Below are 11,501 nucleotides of genomic sequence, written 5' to 3'. Positions count from 1 at the left end.
ACACCATGTGATAATTCCTTTTGGCCACTGCCACCCTGATCTGGGTTTGAGCCCTGGCTCAGGCTCATTTGTGCTCCCTAAGGCTTCTTGGCCAATTACAAATTTCTCAAGTCATTTAATCATTTCCCTGTAGTCACGGAGCATTATTAGTTGATGCTGAATTCTGGTGTGACTGTGATTGCTCCTTGACCCATTTCCAGAGTGTGCTTCTGTCCACCAGTTCCCAGAAGGACCATTTTGCAGCCCAGCCTCAATTCTGCCAGGTCAGTTGGGCTGAAGAACCAAGGCTGGCTTCTTTGCAGCCATCTGGAGTGCACACTGAAAACAAAGGGAAGCAGTCACATTCTTTTTATTAGCTTCCTGAGCCAGAATTCACTGCTGCTAGGTCCCAAATGTATTGTGAGTTTCTTTTTGAAAGGAATACATAACATAGAGGGTACTGACAATTTGAAAAGACTGCCCTTCTTACCAATTCGCTCTTTACCAGTTCACACTTCTTACTGACCTGGCCCCACTGAATGAATTAACACCCCATCAAAAGTACTAAAAGCTGGCAAACCCTTCTCCTCATTCCCAAGTTGTATGCCTTTTCAGTGAGCCAAAGCCCCAAAGAATAAGTACTGAAATATTCAAGTTCTCTGAAAATTCTCATTTTACCAAACCTCTGATTATTAACAAATTGTTCACATTCATTGTATATAATCAGAGGGTACCATGAGGGTAAAAGGTTTTTAGCCTATTTCAGAAAAGGCTATGAGATACTAACAAAATGTGAAGATGTGTTGAATTGTCATCATCATCATTATCAACATGTTGTGGTGGACAGAGTACTGAATTTGGATCTGGGTTCAAAGGTTTGCTATGTTACTTACTACCTATGCAGGCATAGATGTTTTTCTCATCTGTAAATTAAGAGAATTGGAGATAATCTCTAGGTCTCTTTCCACTCAAAATCTATGATCCTGTGAACAACAAGTATTTATTAATTCCTTACTACTTGAAAAGCACTGTACAGGATCCTGGAGATACAAAGAGAAAACAATAATCCTTTTCTCATGAAACTCACAGGGTAGCTGAGGAAACAGAATATATATACCATAAGTAAAAAGATAAATATCAAAATTATAGGAAGGGTCAAATGACTGATGCAGGAAGTGTTTCAGTTCCATTCAACAAGCAATTATTAAGTGTTTGATGTCTACAGGGTAATGTGCTAAGTATTGGAGATAAAAAATGCTCTTGAGGAATTTACATTCTACTGGGAAGATATAGCATACGGACTGACAAGTAAATACAACTGTAGAAGCTTAAGAAAGGAAAAGGTGCAAGGTGGCTCAGTTAGCAAAGTCTTTATGATAGAGTGGAAGATATGATAGAGTGATAGAGATGAGATTTAAATGATGGGAAAATAACAGGGGAGAACATTTCAGGCAGAAAGAATAAATAGCTCAAGCAAAAACAGGAGAGGGTGAGGTTTGTTGGGAATTATTTTGACCAAGAATTTGGTCATTTGTATTGAGTAATCCCTCATTTATCTTAAAGTGTTGAGAATGACCTACTTCTTATAAGTGAATTTTCCAAATAACTGGAACTTATTCCTTTATGTGCTGAAAAAAAAATAACCATGTTGTATAGAAATCTTTCCAAATTATATCCCATAATTCCTGTCTTATTAAATAGGATGTTTAATATAGTTTGACTTTTTCTTGATTGAGAGTCATCATTGTGGATATCAGTTATTAGCTATATAATATTTTCAGAGATCATTGAGTGGTTAGGGCAAATTTACCATACGCTAAATGACTCTCTTGTTTTGTCTTTTTGTCAGGATTTCCTTTCTTACTGGTGAATTAATACATATTTCCAAAAGTCTTGTTCCCAATCTTCTAATTCAATGTGCTGTATCTAAAACAACATACAATGTTAAGGCCATTTATTTGGTAAGAAGTTCTGATTGTAGGGTAGAAGACTTAGGATAAAATTCCACTATGGGTAAGAAGTCAAGGTGACAGTTTACAGGCAGCCATGCAACTGAACTCCCCCAACACTGCCCTCCAAAGAACTTTATCAAATTTTGGAGTAGCAGAGACAACAAAAGGTTAGACTGAGATATTTTTCCAGTCTAAGACAATTTAGGAGATTGAGAAGGGACATTTGTGACACTGGGATAGGAATCAGACCAGAGAGTAGCTGCAGCATTAGCAGTGGGCCTTAGAGTTGGCTGCCATAATGTAGCAGCAACAGCTTTGTGAGCTCTCAGTACAGAGACAGTAAGGGAGTCAGACAACTAGTTAGATGGATTACAAAGAATCCTTTGCCAGCACTGATGTTTACTGGAAACTCTATTGCCCACAACCAGTTGTGGTTTGCAGTTGCTGGTGTCAAGGACTCCTGGTTGCAGTTCCCAGCCAAAGAAGAACAACAGCTCTTGTGGATGCAAAGTGCAAGGATCTTAATCAGTTCGAGGGCCAAGAGGGCACTTACACTTATGGTTGCAGATGAGCAAGATAAAGACCAGAGATCAGGTCAGAACATCAGTGACTATATCTGATCCCAGGTCACACCACCTTGAAAGCATTGAAAATTTTCAGAGCCCCAGAAACTAACTCTGAAAAGATCAGCACAAAAAACTCTGAAGCTTGGGACAGTGCTTCTAACCCTAGATGAGTAGAACTCAACTTTAATATAATGTTCAAATTCAAGAAATAGACTGGAAAAATGAGCAATCAACAAAAAAAAAGAACTTGATCATAAAAAGCTACTATGCTGACCAGAAAGACCAAGGCATAAAGTCAGAAGAAGACAATGTAAAAATAGCTAAAAGCATAGCCTCACAGAAAAATGCTAATTGAACCCAATTCCAACAAGGATTCCTGGAAGAGTTAAAGGAGAAGATAATAGTGGGAGAGGAAAAATTGGGAAAAGAAATGAGATTAATACAAGAAAATTATGAAAAAGAGAATTAGCAGCATGATAAAAGAGTGACAATAAATTATTGAAGAGATTATTCGGGGGGCAGAGCCATGATGGCGAGAAGAAAGGATCTTGTCTTAAGCACTCTCTCATAAAACTCATAAGCTAAGGACTCTAACTAAATTTTCGAGAGACAGAACCCACAGAGGGACCCAGTGAGGCAGTTCTCCTACTCAAGGTAACCTGGAAAAGAGCAGAAAGGCTCTGTTCCCTGGGGTTGGAGGGGCGACCTGCCAGAGGGGTGGCCCACCAGAGCGAAAGAACTTCAGCCTCCTGGAGGCAGCCCCAGGGCACTGGAGTCTCCTGAGCTATACCCCCGGGGAGCACCGAGCACAAAGTGGGGGAACAGCAGGGGACCTCTGCCAGAGCAAGCACGTGGATCCCAGCCCTCAGGGCACACAGTGAACAGCTGCCAGCACAGCCAAGCTCCAGGAACAGAAGCAGGCAGAGCTGGTAAGCAGGAGCCCTCAGGGCATGAGGTCATTGAAGCTAGGGAGGGGAGTGAAGAGAGAGAGAGAGAGACTGCAGAGCTCTGCCCCTGGAACAGGACTCTGGGGCTCTGACCACATTCAGATCCTGATCGCAGTCTAGGCCCCCCCCCCCATAGAACAGCAGGGGCCCCCTCTACCTCAGCCCTGTGGCAGAGGGAGGCGCATATAGTCATTCACAGACCAGGAGGGAGGACAGAGACTCACACACTGAGACCCTTGTGGGAGTGTCCCAAAAGCTCAGGAAGCACCCCAAAACCAGGCTCAGGCTGGGAAAATGAGCAAGCAGAGAAAAAAGAGGAACACTACTGAGAAATATTTTGCAAATGAGCCCAAGAAGGATCAAAACACTCAGTCTGATGATGAGGAAGCACAAGCTCCTGCATCTAAAGACTCCAAGAAAAACAGAAATTGGACTCAGGCTATGACAGAGTTCAAAAAAGACTTTGAAAATCAAATGAGGGAGTTAGAAGAAAAACTTGGAAAAGAAATGAGAGAGATGCAGGAAAAACATAAAAATGAAGTCAGCAGCCTAGTCAAGGAAATCAAAAAAAATGTTGAAGAAAATAGCATGCTAAAAATCAGCTTAGGTCAAATGGATAAAACAGTTCAAAAAGTTATGGAGGAGAAAAAGGCTTTAAAAAGCAAATTGGCCAGATGGAAAAAGAGATAAGAAAACTCTCTGAGGAGAACAAATCCTTCAGAATTCAGGGAGATTGATGAATTTGCCAGAAATCAGGAATCAATACTTCAAAACCAAAAAAAATGAAAAGTTAAAGGAAAATGTGAAATATCTCATTGAAAAAACAACTCATATGGAAAACAGACTTAGGAAAGATAATTTAAAAATTATTGGAATACCTGAAAGTCATGATCAGGAAAAGAGCCTTGACATCATTTTCAAAGAATTACTACAGGAAAATTGCCCTGATATTCTAGAATCAGAGGGCAAAATAGAAATGGAGAGAATCCACCAATCCCCCTGAGAAAGAGATCCCAAAAAACCAACCCCTAGGAATATTATAGCCGAATTCCAGAACTCCCAAGTCAAAGAGAAAATATTACAAGCAGCCAGAAGGACACAGTTCAAATATCGTGGAGCTGCAGTCAGGATCACACAGGACTTAGCAGCAACTACATTAAAAGCTCATAGAGCTTGGAATACAATATACCAGAAGGCAAAAGAGCTTAGAATGCAGCCAAGAATGAACTAGCCAGCAAGGCTAGGGGTATGTCCTCTTCCAGGGAAAAAGATGGACCTTCAGTGAACCAGGGGAATTTCAAATGTTCCTGTTGGAATGGCCAGAGCTGAACAGAAGGTTTGATCTTCAGATACAGGACTCAGGTGAAGCATAAAGATTGGAGGAGAAGGGGAAAACATGAGGGACTTAATGATGATGAACTGCATGTATTCCTGCATAGAAAAATGACATTGATAATACTCATATGAACCTTCTCAATTAACAGAGCAGGTAGACAGAGCTTTTATAGTTGAAGCACAGGAGAAAGCTGAATTCGAAGATAAAATATGGTGTAAAAATGGAGTCAATAGAAAAAAGGGAAATGTAATGGGAGAAAGAAAAAGGAGAGGGGGAATAGGCCAAGATATTTCATATAATAAGATTTTTCTTTATTAAAATGAGCTATTGCAATGATATGGAAGGGGGGAAAGCAAGGGGGAATGAGGGAATCTTCGCTCTCATCAGAGGTGGCTAGGAGAGGAAACAGCATTTATACTCAAATGGGGTATAGGCATCTGGAGTAAGAAGGAGAGGGTGGGGACAGGGGGAAGGGGGGATGTGAGTGATGGAGGAGAGGATGGACCATGGGGGGAGAGTGGTCAGATATAACACATTTTCTTTTTTTACTTCTTGCAAGGGGCTGGGATTGGATGGCCTGTCGAGGACCATAGGGCTAGGTGGATGCTGGGCCTAAGGGGTGGTGTGGGGGCTCAGGGCCTCTTGGCCACAGGGCCAGGGATCTGTCTGCTGCGCCACTCAGCTACCCTACAGCAGAGTCAGTGAAAGGAGAAAGAAAATATAGTACATGGTAGTGGAGAAATAAGAAAGGAGGGAGTTGTGATTAGCAATGGCAACAGTGGGAAAATATGGAAGTAACTTTTGCAATGGACTTACCAGAAAGAATGTGATCCACCCACAACAGAGTTGTTGGTGTTGGAACAAAGACTCAAGCACATTTATTATTAGTATTTGGGGGGGGGGTGCAGGGCAAATGGGGCTGGGTGGCCTGCCTGGGGCCACATAGCAGGGTGATCCTTGGGTGTCTAAGGCTGGATTTGGACCCAGGTGCTCCTGGCTCAAGGGCCAATGCTCTGTCCACCACCCAGTCACCTCTACTATTATTACTATTTTATTTTATTTTGGGTCTTTTTTTTTTCTTTTTTGGTTTTTGCAGGGCAGTGGGGTTCCGGTGGCTTGCATGTCACATGGCTGGGTGATTGTTGTGTGTACGGGGCCAGATGTGGGCTCGGGTGCTCATGGCTCCAGGGCTGGTGCTCTGTCCATTGTGCCACCTGGCCATACCTACAATTATTACTATTTTTATTTTAATTTTAATTTTTTTCTCTCCCCTTTACTTTATCGCTCAAGCAAGTCCATATTTATGGGGGGAGGGGGTATTTTGTTTACTCTTAAACAAGAATATTTTACTAATGTAAAAAACATTATTTGTACAAAATGAGAATAAATATTAAGTTTAAATAAATAAATTATTGAAGAAAAGAATACCAAAAAACAAAAACACCAGAATTACCCTGATGGCAAAAGAGGCACAAAAAAAAAAAAATTAAGAAAAGAACTCCTAAAAAAACAGAATAGGCCAAATGAAAAAAGAAGATACAAAAATTCACTGAAGAAAATAAATCCTTAAAAATTAGAACTGTGTGGGGTGGCTAGGTGGCACAGTGGATAAAGCACTGGCCCTGGAGTCAGGAGTACCTGGGTTCAAATATGGTCTCAGACACTTAATAATTACTTAGCTGTGTGGCCTTAGGCAGTCCACTTAACCCCATTGCCTTGCAAAAAAAAAAAAATTAGAACTGTGTAAGTGAAAGCCAATGACTCCACAACACACCAAGAAACAATAAAACAAAGTTGAAAGAATGAAAAAATTGAAGAAAATGTGAAATATCTCATTTGAGAAACAACTGACCTGCAAAAAATAGATCAAGAAGAGGTAGCTTAAGAATTATTAGACTAACTTGAAAACCAAGATTTTTTTTAAAAGCCTAGATTTCATATTTCAAGAAATTTTTGAGGAAAATCTTAGATTCAGTGGATAAAATAGAAATTGAGTGAATCCACAATCACTTCCTGAAAGATCACAAAATGAAAACTCCCAGAAGTATTATAGCCAAATTCCAGAACTCCCAGATTAGGGAGAAGATAATGCAGGCCAAAAAGAAACTATTCAAATATTATGGACCCATAATCAGGATCAAACACTATTTAGCAACTTCCATGTTAAAAGGATTGGAGGGTAAAACCGAGTAATCCTTCAAGGGGAAAAATAAATATTTAATGAAATAAAAGGCTTTTAAACATTCCTGATGAAAAGCTCAGAACTGAATAGAAAATTTAACATTCAAACAGAAGACTCAAGAGAAGCATAAAAAGGTAAACATGAAAGAATTATAATAATAAGGGATTAAATAAAGTTAACTGTTTACATTCTGATAAGGGAAGATAATACATGTAACTACTATGGGCTTTCTCATTATTAGGGTAGTTAGAAAGATTCTGTATAGACAGAGGGCACAAATATGATTTACTTATGTTGGAAATGAAGGAATGAAAAAGAGGAATGTACAGATGAGTGGGATAAAATGTTCTCACATAAAAGAAGTACAAAAGAGTTTTTGTAGTGGAAGAGAAGTGAGAGGGGCGGTTAGTGGGTAATGCTTGACACCCAATCTCATAGGAATTGATTCAGAAAAGGAAGAATAAATATGCACATTCAGATGGGTACAGAAATCTATCTTACCCAATAGGAATATAGAAAGGGAAGAGGATAAACTGTACAGTGTATTGGGGGAGTGGGGTAAGGAATGACAAAAGGGCAAGAAGATTAAGGAAGGCAATGGTCAGAAGGTCAGAAGCAAACAGATTTTGGAGGGACGGGATACAGAGAGAGAGAGAGAGAGAGAGAGAGAGAGAGAGAGAGAGAGAGAGAGAGAGAGAGAGAGAAACAGAAGAAAATGAGGTGGAGTAAAATATATTGATAATAATCATAACCGAATGTGAATGGGTCAAACACCCACAAAAGGAAGCAGAAAGCAGAATGAATTAGGATCCAGAATTCAACAATATTTTTGTTTACAAAAGATACTAGAAACAGAATGACACACAAAGAGTTCAAATAAAAGGCTGGAGCAGAATCTATTATGTTTCAACTGAAGTAAAAAAGCCAGAGGTAGTGATCATGATCTCACACAAAGCAAAGACAAAAATGACCTAATTAAAGGAGATAAAGCAGAAAAAACTACATTTTGCTAAAAGGTACTATAAACAGTGAAGTAACATCAAAAAATTTGACAGCAAGTTTCTGTGATAAAGATCTCATTTCTTAAATATATAGGGAACTGAGTTAAATTTATAAAACTAATAGCCATTTCCCAGTTGTTAAATGGTCAAAGGATATGAACAGGCACCTTTCAGAAGAAGAAATCTAAGCTACCTATACTCATATGAAAAAATGTTCTAAATCACTACTGATTAGTAAAAGGAAAATTAAAACAACACTTAGATACTATCAGAAATGACAAATATTAAAGGATAAGGGAAAATATATTAATAAATTGTTGATAAAGTTATCAATAGACACAATCATTCTTGAGAAATTTAACAATTTGAAACTATGCCTACAGGGCTGCTCAAACTGCTTATCTTTCGACCAAGAAATACTACTACTAAGTCATCAAAGTTGAGGGGAAAGGACCTGTGTATACAAAGTTATTTATAGTAGCTCTTTTTTGTTGGCAAAGAATTGTAAATTGAGGGGATACTCATCAAATGGGGAGTGGTTGAACCAACCATGGCATATGATTTTGTTTTGTTTTGGTTTGGGTTTTTGAAAGGCAAATGGGGTTAAGTGGCTTGCCCAAGGCCACACAGCTAGGTCATTATTAAGTGTCTGAGACTAGATTTGAACCCAGGTACTCCTGACTCCAAGGCCTGCGCTTTATCCACTGTATCACCTAGCCAGCCCTGGCATATGATTTTGATGGAGTACTATGGTGGTAAGAAATGACTAGTATGATGATTTCAGAAAAAAGCAAATAAGCAACAACATGGGAATACCTGTATGACCTGATACAAAGTAAAGTGAAAAGAACCAGGATATCATTAGACACAATAACAACAATGTTGCAATAATGGACAACTGCTTTGATCAAAACAGAGTTCCAAGACAAATACAAAGAAGTCAAAATGAAAAAAATGCTATCAATTTCCAGAAAGAGAACTGATGAATTCAGTGTAAATTGAAGTATATTTTTATTACTCTTTGTTTTTCTTGCTTTTTTTGTTATAAGGTTAATATGGAATATGATTTTTATGACTTCAGATGTATTACTGATATCATTTTGCTTACCTTCTCAGAGGGTGGGAGGAAGAAAGGAAAGGAAAGAATTTGAAACTCAAAAAATTTAAAGAAAAGTATGTTAAACAAATAATAAATTGAAAAAAAGAAAGAAAAGCAATTCCTTTCTGATGCTCTACAAAATAAAAAATATTATTAATATTAAAAACAAATGGTTCCTTATTAATTTAATGTTACAGAAAAATTGATCATGTTTAATATAATTATAACCTCACTCCTCCTTACTCCTTTCCAATGGGAGTATGAGAAAAAAGGGGAAAAAGCTAATTGTGTCATGGTCCATAGAGATTTCAAGCTTTTGCTGCTGCAGGAGCATGAAAAATAGCAAAAGGCACTGGGATGGAAATGACATGGGATATGGCCAGTCTGTGAACTTTTAAAAAAACTTTAACTTTGGGGCAGCTAGGTGGCGCAGTGGATAAAGCACCAGCCCTGGAGTCAGGAGTACCTGGGTTCAAATCTGATCTCAGACACTTAATAATTATCTAGCTGTGTGGCCTTGGGCAAGCCACTTAACCCCATTTGCCTTGCAAAGAAAAAAAAAACCTAAAAAAGAATTTTAACTTTAAAAAGGTAAGTATAGAAAAAGAAAAAGAGAGGAAGAAACAAGAGGTAAAATACTATGTGAAAGTTTTTCCCCTTATAGCTAATCAAGAATGGCTTGAGGAGTTGTTAAATCCTAGGGCGTCTAAACAGCTTTCTCCCCTCTCTCCCTTCTTATAATGCTTCGCCCATTTAAAGCAGTAGGAGGTAGAGATTTGAGTCTAAGCAACTGAGCTGTATATTTTCTTAAACTTCTAGGTTTGGGGTATGTCTTTAGACAGTTTAGATTTGAAAGGAGTTCGTATATATTCCAATATATTTGATTTTATAGCTTTCTCTTCACTGATAAAAGTAAGGGATTACATACAGTAAAACCACATGTGGGATTTATTCTATCAGGCCATGTACATGTGATTATAATTCACTTAAATCCATTACAAAAGTGAAGAGATTGGTTTCTTAGTGGGTGAAGGCTGAAGAGAGACTAATGAGATAAATCCACTGTGGTCACATCCCTGGATGAAAGAGAGGTCTATTGGTCCCACAAAACTCATAAGCGGAGCAAGGGAATAGTTTGTCAGTTCTATGAGAACAAGAGTTTGACTTTTTCCTCTACTAGCCCTGGGGTTGAGTTGAGCTCATAACCACTGAGGTGAATCTGGAATTGCTAATCACTATCCCTCATCAAAAAAAATGGGTCAGGAAACTGGTTGGCAGGGCCTCCTCTTCTGATCAAATGAATATAAAAGTGCTTCTAAAACATCTCCACCTCTCCCCAGTTCCTAAGGAAGCTCTCCATTTAAAACAAAACAGAAGGGTTCCTGGAACTAAAGAGATAGAATAAAAGGAGAGAGGAGCTCGAGAAAGAAGCTTCAGGATGATAAATTTGAACTGTTAAAAAAATCAGTTATATAAGAAAACACTCAAAACATATTCATGAAGTCAGAATATGTAACACTATACATAAGCTCTGGGTGGGACTCAAGTTTAGTTTTTCAACAAGTTGACTAGCTTCAATATGGAGATCATATTTCCTGTCCTGCTTTTCATAAGACAAATATTTTTCATAGGAGTTTTTAAAAACTTTGTCAGACCACAAGTTCCATTTTTTTGTTTGCAAAACATAATCACCATATCCAGTAATATTTTTCCCTTAGGACAAGAGTAATGTGGACTGATGGTTAGATCACATACGGTATATTGGCGCCATCTATTGATCCATTCCCTGAATTGCCCCTTCCAGCCCCAATTCAGGATTGCTAGATTTTGGAGTTGTGACTGGAGGGATTCACCTGATCCAACTTGCTCATTTTAAAAAGGAGGAAATGTAAGCACAAGTCAAGCCCCAAGGTGCCCAAAGACACACAGGTAGTGAGTAGCTCAGCCAGAATTTAGGACTTCTGGCTTTGAATCTAATGTTCTTTCCACTCTACTGTTAAATTCAATTCTCCCATTAGCATCAAAATAAGATGACTGATGACATTTGGCAGGTTGTAAAAGAACCCCAGGTCATAGCCAAAGGTCCTATGCATTCTGATATCACTGAACTGAGACCCTTAGAAAACAGTTTCTTTCCAGCTCTGACCTTTCTGTTGAAATCCAAACTCCATCTGGTTATTTCATTGACACCATAATTAAATATTATTAAACAAAAAATGTTTTTGCTTATATTTCTAACTTCACCATACCTGTCCATCACTATTCCAGTCTTTCAAATAAGTAGCTAGGAGCTTTCGGACCCTGAGTCAGAAAGATGTGAATTCAGATCCTACCAAAGGCAGAAAATTACTAGTTGCATGACTGTGAGCAAGTCCCTTTATCTCTGCTTTGGTTTCCTCATCTATAACAGTACCTCCTTCCCAGAGTTATGGTGAGGAT

Source organism: Macrotis lagotis, chromosome 4 (genome assembly GCF_037893015.1).
Source record: "Macrotis lagotis isolate mMagLag1 chromosome 4, bilby.v1.9.chrom.fasta, whole genome shotgun sequence".
Classification (NCBI taxonomy): Eukaryota; Metazoa; Chordata; class Mammalia; order Peramelemorphia; family Peramelidae; genus Macrotis; species Macrotis lagotis.
This window is presented reverse-complemented; position numbering follows the sequence as displayed.